The following is a 27,485-nucleotide window of genomic DNA, read 5'->3' as shown; positions in this document are numbered from 1 at the left end:
CATTAGGGGACTTCTGTGACTCAATAGTCAAGACTTTGGCTGTAATATTGATAAAGCATGGATGCAATGTTGAATTATGTCACAACTGTATGCAAAAACTACAGTGTAGATGTGTATGTGAAACGTTTATTATGGTTTATGTTAATTTGTTTAAAAATAATGCTCTAACTCTTAGGAGGAATGTTTTGCCATTCATTTAACGACAATGAGATCCTAACTCGTTTGTCAGATGGAAATAAAGTAGTTATCCATGAAATATGTATTGAAAACTTTTAGGAATGTCCTGTATGCACAGCTGGACGAGACAGATGGTTATAAAGTAGTTATCCATGAAATATATATTGAAAACTTTTAGGAATGTCCTGTATGCACAGCTGGACGAGACAGATGGTTATAAAGTAGTTATCCATGAAATATATATTGAAAACTTTTAGGAATGTCCTGTATGCACAGCTGGACGAGACAGATGGTTATAAAGTAGTTATCCATGAAATATGTATTGAAAACTTTTAGGAATGCCCTGTATGCACAGCTGGACGAGACATATGGTTATAAAGTAGTTATCCATGAAATATATATTGAAAACTTTTAGGAATGTCCTGTATGCACAGCTGGACGAGACAGATGGTTATAAAGTAGTTATCCATGAAATATGTATTGAAAACTTTTAGGAATGTCCTGTATGCACAGCTGGACGAGACAGATGGTTATAAAGTAGTTATCCATGAAATATATATTGAAAACTTTTAGGAATGCCCTGTATGCACAGCTGGACGAGACAGATGGTTATAAAGTAGTTATCCATGAAATATGTATTGAAAACTTTTAGGAATGTCCTGTATGCACAGCTGGACGAGACAGATGGTTATAAAGTAGTTATCCATGAAATATATATTGAAAACTTTTAGGAATGTCCTGTATGCACAGCTGGACGAGACAGATGGTTATAAAGTAGTTATCCATGAAATATATATTGAAAACTTTTAGGAATGTCCTGTATGCACAGCTGGACGAGACAGATGGTTATAAAGTAGTTATCCATGAAATATGTATTGAAAACTTTTAGGAATGTCCTGTATGCACAGCTGGATGAGACATATGGTTATAAAGTAGTTATCCATGAAATATATATTGAAAACTTTTAGGAATGTCCTGTATGCACAGCTGGACGAGATAGATGGTTATCCTAACTGAAGTAGAAGTAGTACAGATGACGGATGTTATGGTACATGTTCATATATCTCATTTCCTTGCCAAAAGAGTAGGGAAATAAGAGACAAGTATATTGACAATTATGGACAACAGAAGGCAGTACAGGGAATTTTTCAATATTTATTTTAAATTCCCAAATCTGAGTTCAAGTTCTGTTTTTCATGCTTTCCCAATGACATTTGCAGCCATCTTCTCTGATATCCCCATATAATGTTTGACCCTATAGCATCACTGAGCATCACACTTACTCCAAAGGGTTTGCACAACATGTTGGATACAACAGATCCACAAGTTGTGTGCTATTAGCACTTACAGCAGACCTGCTTCAACCAGCCCAAGGTCACACTGATCAATTTCAGCTGATAGCTTTCTATTCCCCTGTATCTGTCCCTGCCATGCCATTGTCTGATTACAATTACTCTATGGTCGTGGAATTACCCAATTTAAATCGCCTCACTCATGATAACACGCATGACAAACTATTTTAAATGACAGATCATGTGTGATATTGCTTTCGATGTATGTCATTAAAGCAAGGAGCTGTGGGTTTGACAGCAGACAGGTAGCTAAAGCAGATGGTTATTAGGATTCTAAATCTATACTTCAAATTCTTAACATCAAATTCTAGAGAAGATAAAAGATGTTACATTTTTAGATCATCCACATGTCGATTTATCACACTTAGCAACCATATGTATTTAGTTAGGTGCATGATTAATTTTCTACCATATATAACAACTGAGAGAAACCATCTTGATATCAATATAAGGCAGCTGTAGTCCCTTGACCAATGTAGACATGCATATTGAACCCCTGATACATGAATAATAGCTTCAGATGTGAGATTTGTTGAACTAAAACGTGTATTTATCTCCCTTGTTGTCTTCGGTATGCTCATACTGTAGCACAAACAGTCTCTCCACAATACACCTTTGTATTGTCTCTAGCTACTTACAGTAGTTTTCACTTTTCAATTTACTTATCAGGGGTGTCAAAAGGCAATGGCTTTGAGATAAAAGTATTACAAAATGCAGATTTGGGTAGTGCGGCAATAGGGCATTTTAAATGGGGGTTGTTTGCACACCAAGTCATCAATTCATTCAGAACTATGAAATACAGTGCTGTGAAAAGTATTTGACCATTTTCAAATGTTCTCTACTTTTGCATATTTTTGATACTGAACGTTATCAGATCTTCAATCAAAATCTAATATTAGATAAATGGAAACCTGGGAGAACAAATTACACAACAATCACATACTTATTTCATTTATTTCATAAACAAAGTTATGCAACACCCAATGCCCCTGTGTGAAAAAGTAATTGCCCCCTTACACTCAATAACTGGTTGTGCCACCTTTAGCTGCAATGACTCCAACCAAACGCTTCCTGTAGTTGTTGACCAGTCTCTAATGTCGCTGTGGAGGAATTGTGGCCCATTCTTCCATGCAGAACAGCTTTAAATCAGCAACATTTGTGGGGTTTCAAGCATGAACTGCTCGTTTCAAGTTCTGCCACAACATCTCAATTGGGATTAGGTCTGGACTTTGACTACGCCATTCCAAAACTTCAAATGTGTTGCTTTTTAGCCATTTTCATGTCGACTTCATTGTGTGATTTGGATCATTTTCTGGATTCAGCTGTGCTTCAGCTTCAGCTCACAGGCGGATGGCCTGACATTCTCCTGTAGAATGCTCTGATACAGAGCAAAATTCATGGTTCATGGTTCATATATCAATTTATGAATAAATATGTGAGAAAAGGTGCCAGAGACTAGCTACGTTTCATAGAATGATGACAACAGGGATACATTTTTTGGGTTATAGCTACTGTATACACGACCCTCAGAGTGTCTGATGTTGAGTAAGAAAATGTTTCGTAGATAAAGAGGAGAGTTCTCTGTAAGAGCAAGTTTACACATCTAAATGGCTAGAGTGGTATTTGATATTTTATTACGATCCCCATTAGCTGTTGCGATAGCAGCAGCTACTCTTCCTGGGGTCCACTCAAAACATTAAATAATTCAGAACAATTCAGAACATTAATAGACAAGAACTACGTAAGTTCAGAGAGGAGATATGAATAAAACAATTATCCCCTTGTCATGTCGAGATCACAACTTATTTATCTCATGAAGGTCGTTTTGTCGAGATCATGAGATAAGCTCTATAATTAGGAGTGAACATATTGATGATAGATTGACAGCAGTGTCATAGTGGACCAAAGACTCTACAAATAACTAAGACCTTTGATTAGAGCACATCTGTTCTATGTAACCATGTGCTCGTGTATAGGCCTGGTCCTTCTTATCAAAGCTCCAGCAATAAAAGGCAAACAATGGCATACTGAGGAATTACAAATTCCCCAAAAAATGCACACATTACAGTATGTGTCTAGTCAGTGAGCTGATTTTTATTACTGGATGAATGGCAGAGCTGTCCTTCAGCACCACAACATTTTGCCCACCACTTGTCGCTGAAAAGACAAATAGACGGTTGGAGTACTGTCACGACTTCTTCCGAAGTCGTTGCCTATCGTTGTTCAGGCGGTGTTCGGGCGGTCAACGTCGTCGGTCTTCTAGCTATCGCCAATCTGTTTTTCATTTTATATTTGTTTTGTCTTGTTTTCCCGCACACCTGGTTCTCATTTCCCTCATTATGTGTTGTGTATTTAACCCTCTGTTCCCCCCATGTCTTTGTGTGGTATTGTTTATTGTAAGTGCTTGTGCACATTTAGTTTTATTGGTGCGCGTCGGGTTATTGTGCCCATACTTTGCATTTCTTATGCCGTTGGTTTTACTATTAAACGGCTCCAGCTATTACCAAGCTCTGCTCTCCTGCGTCTGACTTCCCTGCAACCTGTAATTCACTTCACCTTTTTCACTGTTTATATTTTTCTGTACTACTTGTTAATTGTTGTTTGTGACTGTGTTTTTGCTAATATCGACAGGGCAATCTCCTTGTTAAAAATATGAACAATATTAAAATAAAATAAACTTATGTTGCTAGTCTGGTAAACTTTGGACAACTTTCATTGTTAGTCTGCAACCACAGACCTCAATATTAACTTTCCTTGAACTGAACATTCCACATTCAATACATTTAAAATAGTAGTGTAACCACACTTTTACATGTCTTTAAAACTGGATTGTCTTCTAGCCAAAACTGGAAGCCATCTACAACTGACAGACACAGTGCAATTTCTGCCTGAGTTAATCCCTTATCAAAATAAAAACGGATACGTTGATACACCATGGGCTCTGTTGCCTCAGCCATACTGTCAATCTATCATCAGTATGTCCACTCCTATTTATAGAGTTTATCGTGTGATCACGACAAAACAACCTTTGGATAGTGTCATAAAGATATGACAATAGTCTGCTACCATCCTCTGTATTTTCCCATCTGATGGAGTTAAATTTGTTTTTCTGATAATAATTTCATTGAACATATTCCAAAGCATTTTTCCATGATACTTTATGTCTTTTATCTTGGTTTCATGAAGTGTCTTCTTCTTTTTGTTCAGTTTAGTCACATAACTTTTCAATTTACAGTAAGTTTGCAAATCAGATGTGCAGACAGACTTATTTGCCACTCCTTTTACCTCACTCCTCTCAACCATACAGCTTTTCAATTCCTCATCAATCCACGGGGCCTTAACAGTTCTAACAGACAGTTTCTTAATAGGTGCATGCTTATCAATAACTGAAAGAAAAAATGTCATAAATGCATCCAAGTGCAGCGTCTAGATGCTCCACATGAAACACATCAAATCAATAAATATTTGTTGGAACTTCAGCATAGGAATCAGTACAATTTTTTTATTTTATTTTTATTTTAGGGGTAGATCAGCTTTAATATTACAAATAGATTGTAGCTTTCATCAATGTAATTGTCTGCATCACTTCCAATCCCCCATATATGTTATAGCAAATATATTTACACAACTGGTCAAAAGTTTTACTATTTTCTACATTGTAGTAGTGAAGACATAAAAACTATGAAATAACACATATGGAATCATGTAGTAAACAAAAAAGTGTTAAACAAATAAAAATATACAGTGAGGGAAAAAAGTATTTGATCCCCCTGCTGATTTTGTACATTTGCCCACTGACAAATAAATGATCAGTCTATAACTTTAATGGTAGGTTTACTTGAACAGAGAGACAGAATAACAACAAAAAATAAAAAAATCCATAAAAATGCATGTCAAAAATGTTATAAATTTATTTGCATTTTAATGAGGGAAATATGTATTTGACCCCTCTGCAAAACATGACATAGTACTTGGTGGCAAAACCCTTGTTGGCAATCACAGAGGTCAGACGTTTCTTATAGTTTCTTATAGTTGGCCACCAGGTTTGCATACATCTCAGGAGGGATTTTGTCCCACTACTCTTTGCAGATCTTCTCCAAGTCATTACGTTTTCGAGGCTGACGTTTGGCAACTCAAACAGCTCCCTCCACAGATTTTCTATGGGATTAAGGTCTGGAGACTGGCTACGCCACTCCAGGACCTTAATGTGCTTCTTCTTGAGCCACTCCTTTGTTGCCTTGGCCATGTCACGCCCTGACCGTAGATTGCTTTGTATGTTTCTATTTTCAGTTTGGTCAGGGTGTGATGTGGGTGGTTATTCTATGTTTTGTTCTATGTTTGTATTTCTATGTGTTTGGCCTGGTATGGTTCCCAATCAGAGGCAGCTGTCAATCGTTGTCTCTGATTGAGAACCATACGTAGGTACCCTGGTTTCGTCCTTGAGTTGTGGGTAGTTGTTTTCTGTTGTGTGTCTGCACCAGCCAGAACTGTTTCGGTCGTTCTCTTTGTTATTTCTGTGTTCATTAAATAAGTGTGGACACATACCATGCTGCACCTTGGTCCTCTCCTTCCAACAGCCGTTACAGGCCATGTGTTTTGGGTCATTATCATGCTGGAATACCCATCCACGACCCATTTTCAATGCCCTGGCTGAGGGAAGGAGGTTCTCACCCAAGATTTGACGGTATATAGCCCCATCCATCGTCCCGTTGATGAGGTGAAGTTGTCCTGTCCCCTTAGCAGGAAAACACCCCCAAAGCATAATGTTTCCACCTCCATGTTTGACGGTGGGGATGGTGTTCTTGGGGTCATAGGCAGCATTCCTCCTCCTCCAAACACGGCGAGTTGAGTTGATGCCAAAGAGCTCCATTTTGGTCTCATCTGACCACAACACTTTCACCCAGTTGTCCTATGAATCATTCAGATGTTCATTGGCAAACTTCAGACGGGCATGTATATGTGCTTTCTTGAGCATTGGGACCTTGCGGGCGCTGCAGGAATTCAGTCCTTCACGGCATAGTGCGTTACCAATTGTTTTCTTGGTGACTATGGTCCCAGCTGCCTTGAGATCATTGACAAGATCCTCCCGTGTAGTTCTGGGCTGATTCCTCACCGTTCTCATGATCATTGCAACTCCACGAGGTGGAGATTGACAGTTCTTTTGTCACCTTCTCACCAAGCTGCTTTGCGATGGTCTTGTAGCCCATTCCAGCCTTGTGTAGGTCTACAATCTTGTCCCTGACATCCTTGGAGAGCTCTTTGGTCTTGGCAAAGGTGGAGAGTTTGGAATCTTATTGATTGATTGCTTCTGTGGACTCACTTTAAGAGTGTGCTCCTAATCTCAGCTCGTTACCTGTATAAAAGACACCTGGGAGCCAGAAATCTATCTGATTGAGAGGGGGTCAAATACTAATAATAATAATATTTCCCTCACTGTAGTTAATATTTTATATTCTTCAAATAGTCACCCTTTGCCTTGATGACAGCTTTGCACACTCTTGGCGTTCTCTCAACCAGCTTCACCAGGACTGCTTATCCAACAGTCTTGAAGAAGTTCCCACATACAGTGGGGCAAAAAAGTATTTAGTCAGCCACCAATTGTGCAAGTTCTCCTACTTAAAAAGATGAGAGAGGCCTGAAATTTTCATCATAGGTACACTTCAACTATGACAGACAAAATGAGGAGAAAAAATCACATTGTAGGATTTTTAATGAATTTATTTGCAAATTATGGTGGAAAATAAGTACAGTGCCTTGCGAAAGTATTCGGCCCCCTTGAACTTTGTGACCTTTTGCCACATTTCAGGCTTCAAACATAAAGATATAAAACTGTATTTTTTTGTGAAGAATCAACAACAAGTGGGACACAATCATGAAGTGGAACGACATTTATTGGATATTTCAAACTTTTTTAACAAATCAAAAACTGAAAAATTGGGCGTGCAAAATTATTCAGCCCCTTTACTTTCAGTGCAGCAAACTCTCTCCAGAAGAGCTGTCAAAGGACACCAGAAACAAAATTGTAGACATGCACCAGGCTGGGAAGACTGATTCTGCAATAGGTAAGCAGCTTGGTTTGGAGAAATCAACTGTGGGAGCAATTATTAGGAAATGGAAGACATACAAGACCACTGATAATCTCCCTCAATCTGGGGCTCCACGCAAGATCTCACCCTGTGGGGTCAAAATTATCACAAGAAAGGTGAGCAAAAATCCCAGAACCACACGGTGGGACCTAGTGAATGACCTGCAGAGAGCTGGGACCAAATTAACAAAGCCTACCATCAGTAACACACTACACCGCCAGGGACTCAAATCCTGCAGTGTCAGACGTGTCCCCCTGCTTAAGCCAGTACATGTCCAGGCTGTCTGAAGTTTGCTAGAGAGCATTTGGATGATCCAGAAGAAGATTGGGAGAATGTCATATGGTCAGATGAAACCAAAATAGGACTTTTTGGTAAAAACTCAACTCGTCGTGTTTGGAGGACAAAGAATGCTGAGTTGCATCCACAAAACACCATACCTACTGTGAAGCATGGGGGTGGAAACATCATGCTTTGGGGCTGTTTTTCTACAAAGGGACCAGGACGACTGATCCGTGTAAAGGAAAGAATGAATGGGGCCATGCATCGTGAGATTTTGAGTGAAAACCTCCTTCCATCAGCAAGGGAATTGAAGATGAAATGTGGCTGGGTCTTTCAGCATGACAATGATCCCAAACACACCGCCCGGGCAACGAAGGAGTGGCTTTGTAAGAAGCATTTCAAGGTCCTGGAGTGGCCTAGCCAGTCTCCAGATCTCAACCCCATAGAAAATATTTGGAGGGAGTTGAAAGTCCGTGTTGCCCAGCAAAAGCCCCAAAACATCACTGCTCTAGAGGAGATCTGCATGGAGGAATGGGCCAAAATACCAGCAACAGTGTGTGAAAATAATGTGAAGACTCACAGAAAATGTTTGACCTCTGCCATTGCCAACAAAGGGTATATAACAAAGTATTGAGATAAACTTTTGTTATTAACCAAATACTTATTTTCCACCATAATTTGCAAATAGATTCATAAAAAAATCCTACAATGTGATTTTCTGTTGTTTTTTAAACTCATTTTGTCTGTCAGAGTTGAAGTGTACCTATGATGAAAATTACAGGCCTCTCTCATCTTTTTAAGTGGGAGAACTTGCACAATTGCTGGCTGACTAAATACTTTTTTGCCCCACTGTATATACTGTACTCTATACCATCTACTGCATATTGCCATCTTGATGTAATACATGTATCACTAGCCACTTTAACTTCTTGGATATAGGGGGCGCTCTTTTAATTTATGGATAAAAAAACGTTTTAAACAAGATATTTTGTCACGAAAAGATGCTCGACTATGCATATAATTGACAGCTTTGGAAAGAAAACACTCTGATGTTTCCAAAACTGCAAAGATATTGTCTGTGAGTGCCACAGAACTAATGTTACAGGCAAAACCAAGATGAAATTTCATACAGGAAGTGCCTAAGATTTTGAATGCGCTGTGTTCCAATGTCTCCTTATATGGCTGTGTATGGGTCACGAATGAGCTTAGACTTTCTGCCGTTTCCCCAAGGTGTCGACAGCATTGTGACGTATTTGTAGGCAAATCATTGGAAGATTGACCTTAAGAGACTTCATCTACAGGTGGCCGCTTGGTGTCCTCCGTCGCAATTATTGCGTAATCTCCAGCTGTGTGTCTTTTTCAGTTTGCTTCGAGGAGAAACACAGCTGCCACGAATGATTTATCATCGAATAGATATGTGAAAAACAACTTGAGGATTGATTCTAATTCTGATTTTTTTCTTAGCCAAACGTGATGAACAAAACGGAGCGATTTCTCCTACACAAATAATATTTTTGGAAAAAATGAACATTTGCTATCTAACTGAGAGTCTCCTCATTGAAAACATCCGAAGTTCTTCAAAGGTAAATAATTTTATTTGAATGCTTTTCTTGTTTTTGTGAAAATGTTGCCTGCTGAATGCTAGGCTTAATGCTATGCTAGCTATCAATACTCTTACACAAATGCTCGTGTAGCTATGGTTGAAAAGCATATTTTGAAAATCTGAGATGACAGTGTTGTTAACAAAAGGCTAAGCTTGTGAGTGAATATATTTCTTTCATTTCATTTGCGATTTTCATGAATAGTTAACGTTGCGTTATGGTAATGAGCTTGAGGCTATAATTACGCTCCCGGATACAGGATTGCTCGACGCAAGAAGTAAACAATGCTACTTTTATATGTTTACATACCCTACATTACTCATCTCATATGTATATACTGTACTCGATACCATCTACTGCATCTTCCCTATGCCGTTCTGTACCATCACTCATTCATATATTTTTATGAACATATTCTTCATTCATTTACACTTGTGTGTATAAGGTAGTTGTTGTGAAATTGATAGGTTAGATTACTCGTGGGTTATTACTGGATCTAGAAGCACAAGCATTTCGCTATACTCTCATTAACATTTGCTAACCATGTGAATGTAACAAATAAAATTTGATTTGATTTTCCAAAGATCTATCTGCACCTTTCAGTGATAATTTGTCTTACTTTCTCCTCAGGCTTGGCCTCGTTCTCATGTGAAGACGATGGTATGCCATCCACAATTATGTTATTAGTCCTGCATTGTCCCTCAGATAGTATTCCCAGTCATTGTTAATAATGATTCACAGACAATGCAGATGTCATCTCATGTTGACTTACAGTTGTCATCTTGCTGCAAATCTCTCAGGACATCCACCTCTTCCTAGGAGAACTTCAAACTGTTCCTAAGGTCCTGGATAGTCCATTATTTTGTTTTTTTTGTCAGTATTTAGACACCGCTCTTGAAGCTATTTTCTTGTTTTAACAACTGCTTGTAGAACTATTTTTGTTTAAATTATCCTTCACCTGGGATAGAGAAACATTGTCCTCTCTGTTACTCCCACCGGCTTTTGCTTTAGATGCCATAGTAGCAATGTCACGGCAGGCAAAAGAAGTGGACCAAAGCGCAGAGTGGTGAGCGTACATTTTCCTCTTTATTTTGGAATGGTGCCAACAAAACAAGAAACAAAATGAACAACCGTGAAGCTTACAAGGCCAAGTGCCACTAACAAAGATAACTACCCACACTGAAAGGAGGTAAAAGGACTACATAAGTATGATTCCCAATCAGAGACAACGATAGACAGCTGTCCTTGATTGAGAACCACACCCGGCCAACACATAAAAACACAAATCATAGAAATAAAGGACATAGAATGCCCACCCAAATCACACCCTGACCAAACCAAAAAGAGACATAAAAAAGGCTCTCTAAGGTCAGGGCGTGACAAGCAACGTAGACTAACACTGGTACTCCACGCAGTTCCAGACTGGGCAGGTCGCAGGGCAGATGGAAACAGTAGCAAACAACAAGGATTTAGACAGCCACAAGCCTCAGTCCCAGCCACAAGGGCTACCGCGTCACGGTCTGTGTAGAAGCTGTTAAGGAAAACTTGCTAGCTTGATAGCTAGTTAGCAGCTAGGCTAGATGCGACACCAAGCATTTCTTCAGAATGTTGGTTGGCAAGATGCCTGGACAGATAGTAGCGGTCCCAGCAGCTGATGCTAACCCCATTGCGGGATCCAAATTCAAAATTTAGCTACCTAGTAACCAAACCTTTTCAATAGAACACTTTTTCATCAGGCACGAAGTGGACGCAAACGGTCCTGAATGGTGAGGTACTATATGAACTTGTCCAATAAGAAGCACTTACGTTTTTTGTTGTACAGTTTTAGAGTGATACATAATATATCTGAAAGAGGCCAGTGGTCAAAGTTACCATGTACCCAGATGGTCCTATACCCTTCTAAACCTCATATCACTATTACTCTTGAGTGGTAGCATATGTCTGTCATTGATTCTTTTAGTCAATTGCTCAATTTAGGGACTTTTTAGAGGTCATAAGGTTATTTAGGTGTCAACCACAAATTAGTCTAAAATTACAACGATTGAATTTAAACTTGACCCAATTAATCTTAATTGTTTGGCCCTCACAAATAGATTATTCTGCATTGAATACTATGGCATGTTAACTTGGGAAATGAGCCATCATCACTTGAAGGATACATGTTGAATTTACTTCAACACAGACCATCCTACAGAGAACCATACTGATCTGGCAACCCTTATACAGGATAACATACTGCTCTGGCAACATTGGGCCAATAACTGAATCTTTAGAATTGGAATCCTACAACACTACACACTCATGAATCCTGTCCCAGAAAATATTAACTCACATGCACAGTTCTTGTCATTATTTGGGCCAACAAGTTATCTTTCCTTATTATGGGGTTAACCTTTGTCCTGTGGTGGAATGAATGTTTCCCCCAACATGCCCGTCAAGCTGCAGAGGGCCATGTTAAGTCTTTGTCCCCGGTCAACACCCGTGGGTGATCCCTCCATTGTCCCACACTGGTCCTGTTGACCTGAAACAGAACAAGGAAACAGTGCCCGACTCTGTCATGTCATTGTTTGACACATTGAGAAGGAAATTGAATCATTCACAAGAAACCTGCCCCAATTCAAGGATTAAAGGGTATTATTCATTCGTTGGGGGAATTGGTTTGGCAACTCAAAGAATTCTGTGGGTGGAGGTCTGGTCCATGCAAGGATCTGGGTGGTCTAAAACAGATTGTGAATATACATAAAATGTGTGCATTTTGAGTGGAATTGTCCATTCTAATTGATATTGTCATATTTTATTAAAATATACTCTGACCTTAATCCCTTCCCCTACAGCACACTAAGGCTTTTGATGAGTTCGTCCATCTGGTGGCTATTTCTAGCTCAGCATTTTCACTGAGCCTGCCTAGACCATACAGTTGGTTCCATGGCTTCCCTCATTGCCTAAAATGCTGGATTTGAAGAGAATTGAGTGAAATAATCCATATAAGAATATGTTTCATGATTATTCAAAAAGGTCAATGTTGCAGCTTCCGGATTAGAATGGGAAAGTACAACAAAATCAAACAAGTAACAAACACGGGCATGAATGGACACACAATCCTTTGAAGATATGATAAAAGAGCAACTGAATATCACATGTAGAATTACAAAAGTGTATATTTTCATATTTGATTATGCCATAATTAACTATATACAGGACATATAGACATGCAAATTCAGAAGAGGAAGAACAGCATGGAAATAGTGAGCCAGTAGAATGCCACTCCTTAATGTACCCTTGTTATGAGAACTAATGTTCCGGTGAGACTTTGAGACTTACAATAGAGCTAATCATAGTCTGTTACTTACAACTTCAGTTTATATAAGACAACACCTGCATGAGTTAGCCTTATTCTTTTCATGAATTTTCCTTGCCACACTTACAATGAAATCAAATGTTATTTCAAGCTACTGTATTGTGCTACATCAAGAACAATCCTGTATAAATCTGTTATTACTAAGGAATCCAAACATTGCGGATAGCTGATGTAAATTAGAAAGAATGTGTCACGATCAACAATCTCGAGGGGCTTTATTCAAGGTTGAAAAGGGTTTTATATCCTGTAAAAAAAAAAAAATCACGAGAGGTAACCACATTGTCCACAAGCGTTTTATAGTCGCAGAGAAAGAGAGGGAGGGATAATGAGAGAGGGAGAGAAAAAAAGGTCAGGCTGGAGGAGTGCATTGCATTGCTTACACATCATCCTCTGTGGAGAGACATCACTCCCAGTTACCAGAAGTTTAATTCAGTTGAATGTGTAAGAGTGAAGCATTATGTGAGGCATGGCCAGGTGATATACAGGAAGCAATGACTGTTTAAGGAGGTCTTTGACCATTTGACATCTCCAAATGCTTTATGACCGGAAGAAAAGCTCCAACTCCCCTCTCTACACCCCCACACTACCCTGTACAGAGTTCCAGAGGATTTACTATTCCTTCTCTGGTAAATCATTCTTAATCCCCACTGATATGAAAATAGGAGCTGTTTTTCTGGTTTGGAGAGATTGGGAGTGTAGGGTTCTGTAAACTATGGCAGTTGACCTCTTTTACTCCCCAACTATATACAGTAGGCTTATATTCTCAGTGTACAAGACCGTCCAAATGTTTTCAGAATAAATAAGGTCATCATTAATGCAATGTTTGGATGAGGTCAATGTTAATGTTATAACACACATGAAGAATGCCCTGTCAGCTAAATGCCATGTGCAGCTAAATGTCTGTTTTGTAGACAGAAAAATGTGGAAATCTGTTGTCTAATTTTTGACACGACAAAAGGTCAAGCAGCATCGGCGAGCATAAATTCCTAAAAGCATCTGTACGACTATGGAAAACAATATGGTATGGTAGGAGTTGTCTGACAGTAGGAAATCATTCAAAGCCTTTTACTTTCGGAAATGATTTGAAATGAAAAGTTTAGTCTAACATTTTTATTATTAAGGATTGTACAATCTTAGGTAATTTCAGCAGCTCAGCTCGAAGGCTCATGCTTTTCTAATTTCTTTCAAGGTGTTATTCTTAGAAGGACAGAGTAGAACATGCCGTTTCAGTTGGTTTTGTGCAGTTGCTTGAGAGACAGGGAAATGTCAGGAATCAGGGTAAAACCCAGATGCAGACACGTTAAATTGACAATGGTTTAATATTCCGACAGGGGCAGGCAATAGATAGGTCAAGGCAGGCAGGGGTCAGTAAACCAGAGGTGGGGCAATGGTACCGGATGGCAGACAGGGTCAGGGTAGGCAGAGGTCAACAATCCAGAGGTGGGGCAAAGGTACAGGTCGGCAGGCAGGCTCAGGGTCAGGCAGAGTGGTCAGGCAGGCGGGCTCAGAGTCAGGACAGGCAAGGATCAAAACCTGGAGGGTGAGAAAAAGGAGTGACTGGGAAATGCAGGCAAGGGTCAAAACCAGGAGGGTGAGAAAAAGGAGAGACTGGGAAATGCAGGCAAGGGTCAAAACCTGGGAAATGCAGAAATGCAAGGGTCAAAACCAGGAGGGTGAGAAAAAGGAGAGACTGGGAAATGCAGGCAAGGGTCAAAACCAGGAGGGTGAGAAAAAGGAGAGACTGGGAAATGCAGGCAAGGGTCAAAACCAGGAGGGTGAGAAAAAGGAGAGACTGGGAAATGCAAGCAAGGGTCAAAACCAGGAGGGTGAGAAAAAGGAGAGACTGGGAAATGCAGGCAAGGGTCAAAACCAGGAGGGTGAGAAAAAGGAGAGACTGGGAAATGCAAGCAAGGGTCAAAACCAGGAGGGTGAGAAAAAGGAGAGACTGGGAAAAGCAGGAGCTGAGAACAAAAATGCTGGTTTACTTGACAAACTGGCAACGGACAAACAGAGAAAACAGGTATAAATACATAGGGGATAATTGGGAAGATGGGGGACATCTGGAAGGGTTGGAGACAATCACAAAGACAGGTGAAACAGATCAGGGTGTGACAATAACAGAGAAACAAACAGATACAAAGGGACACATTGCTACACTACGTATTTAGAAAACTGAAGAAAAAACATTGTACAATAGACCAGATCAAAACAATAAACCAGATCCCCTCTTGAACAAAACATAATGAAATGCACAGAACACCACGATTAAGTACAGGACAACAATCTCCATCTTTTGATTTCTCTTTGCGTTTGTTGCACCATTTTCCCAGAAAAGCTCAGATCAAAACACACCAGGCACAATGGGATCCATATAACATTAGAGGGCCCTGGGTGAATTTGATTTGGCAACCATTCTATTTACAGTCCACCAAACCTCACAGGGCCTTGCTTTAGCAGAATTCCTCCCAATGCATTAACACAGTGACAATTGAGAGAGAGAGAGCTGCAAGCACGAGTGAGGAAACAGAATGCGGTTGGTTTATTTTTTGTTGTTCCTGGCTCAACTGAATAATATACTGGAAAATAACCATGGTCACGCTAGAGTTCCTCATGGCTAGCTGTTGCTCCCCTTCTTCTCTGGTTGATATGATATTGGAAAGTTGTAACTTCACATGGTGAAAAGGGTCAGATTTTGTATATGCTGACACTGAGATTACATTCATTAGAGCTCAGAAAGGGACAACAAATATGCCAGATTCATTCTTCCATCAGCACAATGGAAAAAATGCACAGTTTTTATAAAAAGGAAAGTATATCTGAAACCTAACACGTAATACATTTGAGTATGCAGTAGAATAACTGCAAGCTCCATATCTCTCAAAGTAATTATCAGCTCCTCAGCAGACCAATCAGTGCCAAGCATGTGTCTCGAGAGAGAGACAGATTTATTATCCTTTTTGAAAACGACACCGTTTGGCATTTCTACCAATGAATAAATCAATAGCAGTAGTCCATCCCTCCCTCAACATATGGTGCCTGTGTCACATGATACACTTGGTTCACATAGGATGCTCAATGCTGGGGTTTAAGTATATGAAGTCATGCCATTTTTTTAACCTTTATTTAACTTGGCATCAGGATGAAATCAGAGTAATAAAAAGTAATACTTTGAGGGCAGTTATGCCACTGATAAAGGGTCTTTATTGGACAAATTATCATTATGTAGTTAAAGTATAGACCTATAGCAAAGGAGGCCTGTTTGTTTCTTAATTTTCTCGTTTCTCGATACTTCCCCTTATGTCCAATTGGTGGACAGTTCCATCACAGCAGGCCTCTGCAACTTATTGCGGTCAGACCATCTCCATCTGTCCACTGTTATCAGAGCTGTGTACATCTACCTCCACCTTATCTAGCTATCTTTTGTGTTAAATGTGGCTGTGAGAAGTTGCCATTTGAGGGAGGTCTCTGATCACATCGGCGTGAGGGCCCAAGGTTAGCCTTCGAAGTGTTTATATTAGCAGTCTGCTGGCATTGAACCACAAGCCCCAATCTCTTTCACCACAATCTCACAGAATTGAATGGGGAAGCCAAGAGGTTCTCACACTATTCGGGTTCTGTTCAATCAAATGGCATTCTAGATCTGCCAAGAGTAGAGGAATGCCTCAGGCAAATAGTAAGACGGCAGCATTCAATTAACCTTTACAAATGTGAAGGGAGATTGCAAATGAAGACTCCTCACAAACCATACTGTACACATTCACTCTTCTGTCTTCTGAAGGAGCACATGTACAGTGCCTTCAGAAAGTATTCTTACCCCATGACTTATTCCCCATTTTGTTGTGTTACAGCCTGAATTCAAAATGGATTAAATATATTTTTCTCACCCATTCACACACAATACCCCATAGTGAAAACATGTTTTCAAATGTATTGAAAATGAAATACAGAAATATCTCATTTACATAAGTATTCATACCCCTGAGCAATGCTTTTAAGAAGCACTTATGGCAGTGATTACAGCTGTGAGTCTTTCTGGGTTAGTCTTGCCATAATTATTTTCAAAAATCTTCAAGCTCTGTCAAATTGGTTGTAGATCATTGCTAGACAACTATTTTCAAGACTTGCCATAGATTTTCAAGCAGATATAAGTCAAAACGGTAATTAATCCACTCAGGAATGTTCCCTATCTTCTTGGTAAGCAATTTCAGTGTACATTTGGATTTGTGTTTTAGGTTATTGTCCTGCTGAAAGGTAAATTCATCTCCTAGTGTCTGGTGGAAAGCCAACTGAACCAGGTTTTGCTCTAGGTTTTTGCCTGTGCTTAGCTCCATTCAGTTTCTTTCTTATCCTGAAAAATGTTCCAGTCCGTATTAACAATTACAAGCATACCAATAACATGATGCATCCAAAACTATTCTTAAAAATATGATGAGTGGTACTCAGTAATGTGTTGTATTGGATTTGCACCAAACAGTATTACTTTAGTGCCTTGTTGCAAATAGGATGCATGTTGTGGAATATTTGTATTCTGTACAGGGCTTCTTCTTTTCACTCAATTAGGTAAGTATTGTGGAGTAACTAAAATGTTGTTGATCCTTCCTTAGTTTTCTCCTGTCACAGCCATTAAACTATTTAACTGTTTTAATTTTCCCATTGGCCTCATGGTGAAATCCCTGAGCAGTTTCCTTCCTCTCGAGCAACTGAGTTAGGAAGGAGGCCTGTATCTTTGTAGTAACCGGGCGCATTGATACACATCCAAAGTGTAATTAATAATAAGGGATATTCAATGTCTGCTTTTTTATTGTTACCCATCTACAAATAGGCACCCTTCTTTCCGAGGCATTGGAAAACCACCCTGGTCTTAGTGGTTGAATCTGTGTTTGAAATTCACTGCTCGACTGAGAGACCTTACAGATAATTGTATGTGTGGGTAGAGAGATGAGGTAGTCATAAAAAAATCATGTAAAACACTATTATAGTCCATGGAACTTATTATTTGACTTGTTAAGCATATTTTTACTCCTGAACTTATTCAGGCTTGCCATAACAAAGGGGTTGAATACTTACTGACTCAAGACATTTCAGCTTCCCATTTTTTAATAATTTATAGAAAAGAAATAAAAAAATTACATATTGTAATTACACTTTGACATTATGGGGTAGTGACCAAAAAAATCTAAATTTAATCAATTCAGGCTGTAACACAACAAAATGAGGAAAAAGTAAAGGGGTGTGTATATTTTCTGAAGGCACTGTAGCTATTTGTCAGACAACCAGTCAATCACAAACAAACGACAATAACATCCACCTTATTGCCTGAATGCCCACTCTCTGTTTCTAATATAATTCCTTTATACCCACAAAATTCATTTGATCAGCCTTTTTGTTATGGACATTATGAATGATTTATTGAGTAATTGACTGATCTGCTACACTATTGAAATAATTCACTTCCAATATGAATTGAACCACCTCATATAATAAAAATAATAACGGTCTTCAAAACTTGGCAAATGGCTTTGTATCAGTCACCAGTTATTTATGCAAAGATATTGTTCTTATCACATTATGCCCTCCTGATACCTCAGATTATGCTTTCGAACGATGTTATCCAGGGATTTTTTAATGGAATTAAACTGTAGTGTATTAAATCGATTACAGTAGCAAACGCTATAGCACATTTGCTATTCCTCTAATCTGTCTGAAGGGTGACACCTTAATCCGTGGTGAGAGTGGTGTGTTATTCAAGCTGGGGGATCAGACAGAGCAGGTCTGCAATAAGACATACTATACATACACACTCCTCTCTCCTTCAGTACACAACACCATGGAACAATATCAGCATCTGATCTTACTCTCAGTGGTTTGCCTTTAAAATAGGTTACAGGTTTTGGTTTTTCCATTTATGTTTTGAGGGAGGATTTTATCACGTATAGCTTGTTAGCACATACGGCACACCGATTGGTGTCACCTCGTTAGTCAGTATGCGTTACATCTGTTTTGGTTGCGATCTCGTTAGTGGCAAGGTGTTTCACCTGTGCTGGCCCAGGTGCTATTTAATAGTGGCTGGCCCAGTTATCCAGTTGTCTTGAGAAATGTGGAGGGTCAACACCTTTAGTTGGCACGTCATATTTGATTGCCAGAAAAACATTCCTTTGTCTGATCTTTCCTGTTTTTGTTTTGCTCAACTTTTTTGTTTGCTTCCTGTCTTTAAGTTTGGTGTGAGTTTTTAGTTCTGTTAGACTCTTAGTGGGCAAATGTAGTGGGCGCACATGGTGGGTGTCTTTTCAGTTCTAGTTTTTGTTGGTAGTCAACTTTCAGTGGACACCCCCATGAGTGTCTTTCAAAACCACAACTGTTTCGTTTTGATGTTGGTCAGTGACTCTTAGTTAGTTACCCCTTCTGTTTGAGTGAAGGTTTTGGCTTTCTTGCTGGGGAACGTAACAAATGTATAGAACATTTCTTGGATAGTTAATACGCTTTTACTATTGGCATTACAAGTTGTGTGCATAATAAACTCATCAAAAAAAGAAATGTCCCTTTTTCAGGACCCTGTCTTTCAAAGATAAGGACTGGCAAAAAGTGCTCTTCACTGACGAGTCAAGGTTTTGTCTGGTGGTCAGATTTTTGTTTATCGTCGAAGGAATGAGCGTTGCACCGAGGCTTGTACTCTGGACTGGGATTGATTTGGAGGTGGAGGGCCCGTCATGGTCTGAGGCGGTGTGTCACAGCATCATCAGACTGAGCTTGTTGTCATTGCAGGCAATCTCAATGCTGTACATTACAGGGAAGACATCCACCTCACTCATGTGGTACCCATCCTGCAGGCTCATCCTGACATGACCCTCCAGCATGACAATGACACCAGCCATACTGCTCGTTCTGTGCATGATTTCTTGCAAGACAGGTATGTCAGATTTCTGCCATGGCCAGCGAAGAGCCCGGATCTCAATCTCATTGAGCATGTCTGGGACCTGTTGGATCAGAGAGTGAGGGCTAGGGCCATTCCCCCCAGAAATGTCCGGGAACTTGCAGGTGTCTTGGTGGAAGAGTGGGGTAATATCTCACAGCAAGAACTGGCAAATCTGGTGCAGTCCACAAGGAGGAGATGCACTGCAGTACTCAATGCAGCTGGTGGCCACACCAGATACTGACTGTTACTCTTTTTTTATACATTATTCAATTTCTGTTAGTCACATGTCTGTGGAACTTGTTCAGTTTGACTCAGTTGTTGAATCTTGTTATGTTCATACAAATATTTACACATGTTAAATTTACTGAAAATAAACCCAGTTGACAGTGAGAGGACGTTTCTTTTTTTACTGAGTTTACTACTTGGCACTGTATGTCACAACCAAAAAGTTGTTGACGTGGTAATACTACTGTAAATTACTACTGTGTAATATTAACACTACATTCAGGTATTATTGTGAGGGGCCCAAGACCATGTGCATAAGGTTAGAGTTGAACAATACCAATACTGTATATCTCCATGCATTAGAATAATAGTGCAGTTTAGGCTGCTTTGGATTAAATGACATTTGATCTTTGGGGAATGCTGCGTAGTTAAATGAATATACATTAGACTAGTGACAGCTACGGTAGCTTCCTACAACCTATGTATTGAATTGGTGATCGACCATGGAACATTTTTAAGAACAATTCATGTTGTAGCCCTAAACTGACAAAATATGAGGTCATGTCCCCTAATGCTATAATAGGGCATAGCTTAACCTGTCTTAACACAGCATCCTATCAGATAATTTACACATCAATTTGATAGAATAACAAAGCTGTCTGTCTTCTACAGTCCACACAGTCCCAATAGCCCAAATGGGTCCCTCTCTCATATCCTGATATTTTGGAACCGTAGTAAACCGCTACTGAGAACATCTGCAATACAACATTTTACTTTGTCTTTGTGCTTCATTATGCTTCAGTAACAAGAGTATGAACCTGTTCCTCTCAAGCCCATCTCTGTCCTGGAAGTATCATACAATGACAAAGCTGACTTTTACATTGTCCCAAAGAGCCAAGACGTGGGTTTCTCTTCTGGTTGAAATCCATCTTACAGAATTGTTGGAACATTACCCACTATAGATGAAATAGATGACCTTGTATGCATCCCAAATTACACCCTATCACCTAAGAGTGTAGCGTGCCATTTGTGATGCATCCTTCGCAAGGGTGCACTGGTCATTCGCACCGGCTTGCCAAGGGCAGTAATGTTAGCTAATTGGCATGTCTTGTTGACATCCATTAGGAACACTAGCTAACTGTCATCACAGATGAATGGGGAAACCAGTTAGATATATTTGCTTACCTCACCTACTAGGGACACTAACTAGGCTAGCTAACTATCTTCACTCTACCATAGCAAAATCACACAATTTTTGCTTCCGTCCATAGCTGTATACCATCTAGTCACAAAGCTACACTCTTTCTCTGAGCACAGAGATATAGATGCCCAGACTACACTATAGCACATCACATCCTACCAGGAGACTGCAGTGACACAATTTACCCAGCACATCATTCCATCTTTACTAAATTCAACACATATAAAACAGATATTTTAGCTTCCTGTTATTCAACAGCTTTTTATCTTCTATCACCTTGTTTTTTTTGTAATTAGCCAGAACAGTTCTTTTTGATTCATCAAAGCACTTTCTCCATAAATGAGGCATTATCCAATTGTTCCAACCCTTACTTTTCTTATGTTATTTTTTACAATCTTTTAATTGTTCTAGGCAATTAAGAATTTGATGAGAGGTGTTGCTTCTCAGTCAGCAATCTAAATCTGTTGCCATAATAAAAAATAACCTTACGCTTCATTTCACAGCTCTAAATCAAACTACATTATATTTTTACTACCATATTTTGAAAAGCAGTACACTAGTCAATGGACAGTTAATCATTATTCCTCCCTACAGTATCTCATCTAACTGTTGCTACAAATAAAACATCTACCATGATTGAAACAAAACATCAAACGTCAACATCTGATTCTGTGCAGCATCCCCCCAAGAGCTAAATTAATGAAAATGAACAGCACACTCTAAAAAAAGTTGCTATCTAGAACCTAAAAGGGTTCTTCTGCTGTCTCCATAGGAGAACCCTTTGAAGATCCCTTTTTGGTTCCAGGTAGAACCCTTTTGGTTACACAGAGGGTCCTACCTGGAACCCAAAAAGGGTTATCCTATGGGGACAGCCAAATAACCCTTTTGGAAGCCTTTTTTCTAAGAGTGTAGAACAATAGAGGTTTTCAGTTCTTCCACTTGTGGACAAGCCTTTTGTGTTTGCATCATTTTCATAGCCTTGTTTAACAATTGCATTGAATCACCATTTAGGAGTAATACAATGTCAGGCCCATGACTATACAGAGTAATTGAAACAGCAAGTCAAAAATAGAACATTGAGTGATGCTCAGGGACATGTTAAACTGACAAATGGAACCACACAGCACAAAACTTGGTCCATGTTTTTCCCCGAAGAGACCACAGCTGGGGCGGAGAAATGGTTAGGCTAATAGAAGGAGATTCTCTAGTGTGGTTGTCTTGTAAAGTATCAACATTTCTCTCTCTCTCTCTCTGTCTCTCTGTCTCTCTCTCTCTCTCTCTCTCTCTCTCTCTGTCTGTCTCTGTATGAGTAATCCGTTACCTGTCCAAAATTGTAATCAGTAACATAATCTGATTACATTCAGTTACTTTTAGGTTACTTTCCCTTTGAGAGTCATTAGAAGAAGAATTGTATGTTACCAATTGAACAACATCTATTGCAGGATAAATCAATGTTAAAGTTTACATAGCTGGACGTATATGGATGCTAAATTTTACTTTATGGGTTGGTTATGTAGGCTTCTTCTAACCCATCTTTTTCTACTACATATAATAATACGATTCAATTATATCTTTACATTTAAAAACAAAAGTCTAACAGAATTCCAATATGGAAGTATGGATTAGCCAAATAGTTTTCCTCAGCATAATTTATTAGCTTAATTCTGATTGTGTCATGTTCTGACCATCGTTCGTATGTGTTTTCCTTGTTTTAGTGTTGGTCAGGACGTGAGCTGGGTGGGCATTCTATGTTGTGTGTCTGGTTTGTCTATTTCTATGTTTGGCCTGATATGGTTCTCAATCAGAGGCAGGTGTTAGTCATTGTCTCTGATTGGGAACCATATTTAGGTAGCCTGTTTTGTGTTGGGTTTTGTGGGTGATTGTCCTTAGTGTCCTTGTTCCTGTCTCTGTATTAGTTTACACAAGTATAGGCGGTTTCGGTTTTCGTTACGTTCGTTACGTTCTTTGTTTTGTAGTGTTTATAATTGATTCGTGTTTTACGTTTGTTTATTAAACATGGATCGCAATCTACACGCTGCATTTTGGTCTGACTCTCCTTCACACCTAGAAAACCGTTACAGAATCACCCACCACAACAGGACCAAGCAGCGTGTCAACAGGCAGGAGCCGCAGGAGAGGCAACAGAGGCAGCAGCAGCAGGAGCAGCAGGTACTACAGTGGGAGACGCTGCACTACTTGGAGAAATGGACTTGGGAGGAGATCCTAGACGGGAAAGGACCCTGGGAACAGCCTGGAGATTATTGTCGCCCCAAAGCCGAGCTGGAGGCAGCAAAAGCAGAGAGGCGCATTATGAGGAGCTAGCACGGCAGAGCGGATGGAAGCCCGAGAGTCAGCCCCAAAAATTTGTTGGGGGGGGGCTCACAGGGAGTATGGCTATGCCAGGTAGGAGACCGGCGCAAACTCCCTGTGCTTACCGGGGGGCTAGAGAGACCGGGCAGGCACCGTGTTATGCAGTGGTGTGCACGGTGTCCCCAGTGCGGGTGCATAGCCCAGTGCGGTATATTCCAGCTCCTCGTATCGGCCGGGCTAGAGTGGGCATCGAGCCAGGTAAGGTTGGGCAGGCTCGGTGCTCAAGCGCTCCAGTGCGCCTGCACGGTCCGGTCTATCCAGTACCACCTTCACACACCAGCCCTCCGGTGGCAGCTCCCCGCACCAGGCTTCCTGTGCGTGTTCTCGGTCCAGTACCACCAGTACCAGCACCACGCATCAGGCCTACAGTGCGCCTCGCCTCTCCAGCGCTGTCGGAGTCTCCCGCCTGTTCAGCGCAGCCAGAGCCTTCCTCCTCTACAGCGCTGCTGGAGTCTCCTGCCTGTTCAGCGCAGCCAGAGCTGCCAGCGTGCATGGAGCAGCCAGAGCTGCCAGCCTGCATGGAGCAGCCAGAGCTGTCAGTCTGCATGAAGCAGCCAGAGCTGTCAGTCTGCATGGAGCAGCCAGAGCAGCCAGTCTGCATGAAACAGCCAGAGCTGCCAGTCTGCATGGAACTGCCAGAGCTGCCAGTCTGCATGGAACAGCCAGAGCTGTCAGTCTGCATGAAGCAGCCAGAGCTGTCAGTCTGCAAGGAGCTGCCAGTCTGCAAGGAGCTGCCAGTCTGCAAGGGGCTGCCAGTCTGCACGGAGCTGCCAGTCTGCAAGGAGCTGCCAGTCTGCAAGGAGCTGCCAGTCTGCAAGGAGCTGCCAGTCTGCACGGAGCTGCCAGTCTGCACGGAGCTGCCAGTCTGCACGGAGCTGCCAGTCTGCAAGGAGCTGCCAGTCTGTAAGGAGCTGCCAGTCTGCAAGGAGCTGCCAGTCCGCACAGAGCCGCCAGAGCTGCCAGTCTGTAAGAAGCCGCCAGAGCTGTCAGCCTATATGAGGCAGCCAGAGCCGCCAGTCAGCGTGGAGCAGCCAGAGCCGCCAGTCAGCATGGAGCAGCCAGATCAGTCAGTCTGCCATGATCCGCCAGTCAGCCAGACTCTTCCAGATCCGCCAGTCAGCCGGACTCTTCCAGATCCGCCAGTCAGCCGGACTCTTCCAGATCTGCCAGTCAACCAGACTCTTCCAGATCTGCCAGTCAACCAGACTCTTCCAGATCCGCCAGTCAACCAGACTCTTCCAGTGCCGCCAGTCTGCCCAGCGCCGCCAGTGCCGCCAGTCTGCCCAGCACCGCCAGTGCCGCCAGTCTGCCCAGCGCCGTCAGTGCCGCCAGTCTGCCCAGTGCCGCCAGTCTGTGCCGCCAGTCTGCCCAGTGCCGCTAGTCTGCCCAGCGCCACCAGTGCCGTCAGTCTGCCCAGCGCCGCCAGTGCCGTCAGTCTGCCCAGCGCCGCCAGTGCCGTCAGTCTGCCCAGCGCCGCCAGTGCCGTCAGCCTGCCCAGCACCACCAGTGCCGTCAGTCTGCCCAGCGCCGCCAGTGCCGTCAGTCTGCCCAGCGCCGCCAGTGCCGCCAATCTGCCCAGCACCGCCAGTCTGCCCAGTGCCGTCAGTGCGTTACGTTCTTTACGTTCTTTGTTTTGTAGTGTTTATAATTGATTTGTGTTTTACATTTGTTTATTAAACATGGATCGCAATCTACACGCTGCATTTTGGTCCGACTCTCCTTCACACCTAGAAAACCGTTACAGATTGGGCTCATTGATTCGAGTTGTAAAATAAATTCTGCGCTCATGGAATGGCATGCTTTGAGCACTACTAAAAAGTGCTATTTGAAAAATGAATGTCATATGCTGCATTTACTATAGGCCTATTGTTCACCTTTTTGTTGGTGACATTTTGATATCTTGATAATATGCAGCTGTTTAAAGGGCAAATCCACAGATGAAACAATAACAAAACAGTCGCCCCACCTCTGTTTTGGTAAAAAGCTGAGGGATGGGACTGGAAAAATGTAACCACTCTCAGATTAATATACAGAGCTATGGATGGAAGGACTGACCATCCATGATATCAAAATGACTGTTTTAAAATGGTATGAGTCTATACAGTGTTTACATAGCTCTGCCTATAGACATAGACTAAAAAAGGAATCTCAAGCACTCAGGTCTGTTCAACACTGGTACGACCAATCTGATTCCACGCTTCAAGATTGCTTCGATCACGTGGATTGGGATATGTTCCGCATTGCGTCAAAAAACAACATTGATGAATACGCTGATTCGGTGAGCGAGTTTATTAGCAAGTGCATTGGCAATGTCGTACCCACAGCAACTATTAAAACATTCCCAAACCAGAAACCGTGGAATGATGGCAGCATTCGCGCAAAACTGAAAGCGTGAACCACTGCTTTTAACCAGGGCAAGGTGACCGGAAACATGACCGAATACAAACAGTGTAGCTATTCCCTCCGCAAGGCAATCAAACAAGCTAAGCGTCAGTATAGAGACAAAGTAGAGTCGCAGTTCAACGGCTCAGACACAAGAGGTATGTGGCAGGGTCTACAGTCAATCGCATATTACAAAAAGAAAACCAGCCCCGTCGCGGACCAGGATGTCTTGCTCCCAGACAGACTAAACAACTTCTTTGCTCGCTTTGAGGACAATACAGTGCCACTGGCATGGCCCGCTACCAAAACCTGCAGACTCTCCTTCACTGCAACTGACGTGAGTAAAACATTTAAATATGTTAACCCTCGCAAGGCTGCAGGTACTCCCTGTTCACCCACGACTGCGTAGCCATGGACGCCTCCAACTCAATCATCGAGTTTGCAGACGACACTACAGTGGTAGGCTTGATTACCAACAAGACGAGACGGCCTACAGGGAGGAGGTGAGGGCCCTCAGAGTGTGGTGTCAGGAAAATAACCTCATACTCAACGTCAACAAAACAAAGTAGATGATCGTGGAATTCAGGAAACAGCAGAGGGCGCACCACCCTATCCACATCGACAGGACAGTAGTGGAGAGGGTAGTAAGTTTTAAGTTCCTCGGCGTACACATCACGGACAAACTGAATTGGTCCACCCACACAGACAGCGTTGTGAAGAAGACGCAGCAGCGCTCAAGAGGCTGGAGAAATTCGGCTTGTCACCAAAAGCACTCACAAACTTTTACAGATGCACAATCGAGAGCATCCTGTCAGGCTGTATCACCGCCTGGTACGGCAACTGCTCCGCCCACAACCGTAAGGCTCTCCAGAGGGTAGTGAGGTCTGCACAACGCATCACCGGGGGCAAACTACCTGCCCTCCAGGACACATACACGACCCGATGTCACTGGAAGGCCATAAAGATCATCAAGGACAACAACCACCCGAGCCACTGCCCGTTCACCCTGCTATCATCCAGAAGGCAAGGTCAGTACATGTGCATCAAAGCAGGAACCGAGAGACTGAAAAACAGCTTCTATCTCAAGGCCATAAGACTGTTAAACAGCCACCACTAACTTTGAGTGGCTGCTGCCAACATACTGACTCAACTCCAGCCACTTTAATATTGGAAAACTTGATGTAAAAAATGTATCACTAGCCACTTTAAACAAAGCCACTTCATATAATGTTTACACCCCTACATTACTCATATCATATGTATATACTGTACTCTATACCATCTACTACATCTTTATGTAATACATGTATCTCTAGCCGTTTTAAACAATGCCACTTTTATATGTTTACATACCCTACATTACTCATCTCATATGTATATACTGTACTCGATACCATCTACTGCATCTTCCCTATGCCATTCTGTACCATCACTCATTCATATATCTTTATGTACATATTCTTCATCACTTTACACTTGTGTGTATAAGGTAGTTGTTGTGAAATTGTTAGGTTAGATTACTCGTGGGTTATTACTGCATT

This window comes from Oncorhynchus tshawytscha, linkage group LG28 (genome assembly GCF_018296145.1).
Source record: "Oncorhynchus tshawytscha isolate Ot180627B linkage group LG28, Otsh_v2.0, whole genome shotgun sequence".
Lineage (NCBI taxonomy): Eukaryota > Metazoa > Chordata > Actinopteri > Salmoniformes > Salmonidae > Oncorhynchus > Oncorhynchus tshawytscha.
The sequence above is the reverse complement of the archived record's forward strand: the minus strand, read 5'-3'. Positions refer to the sequence as shown.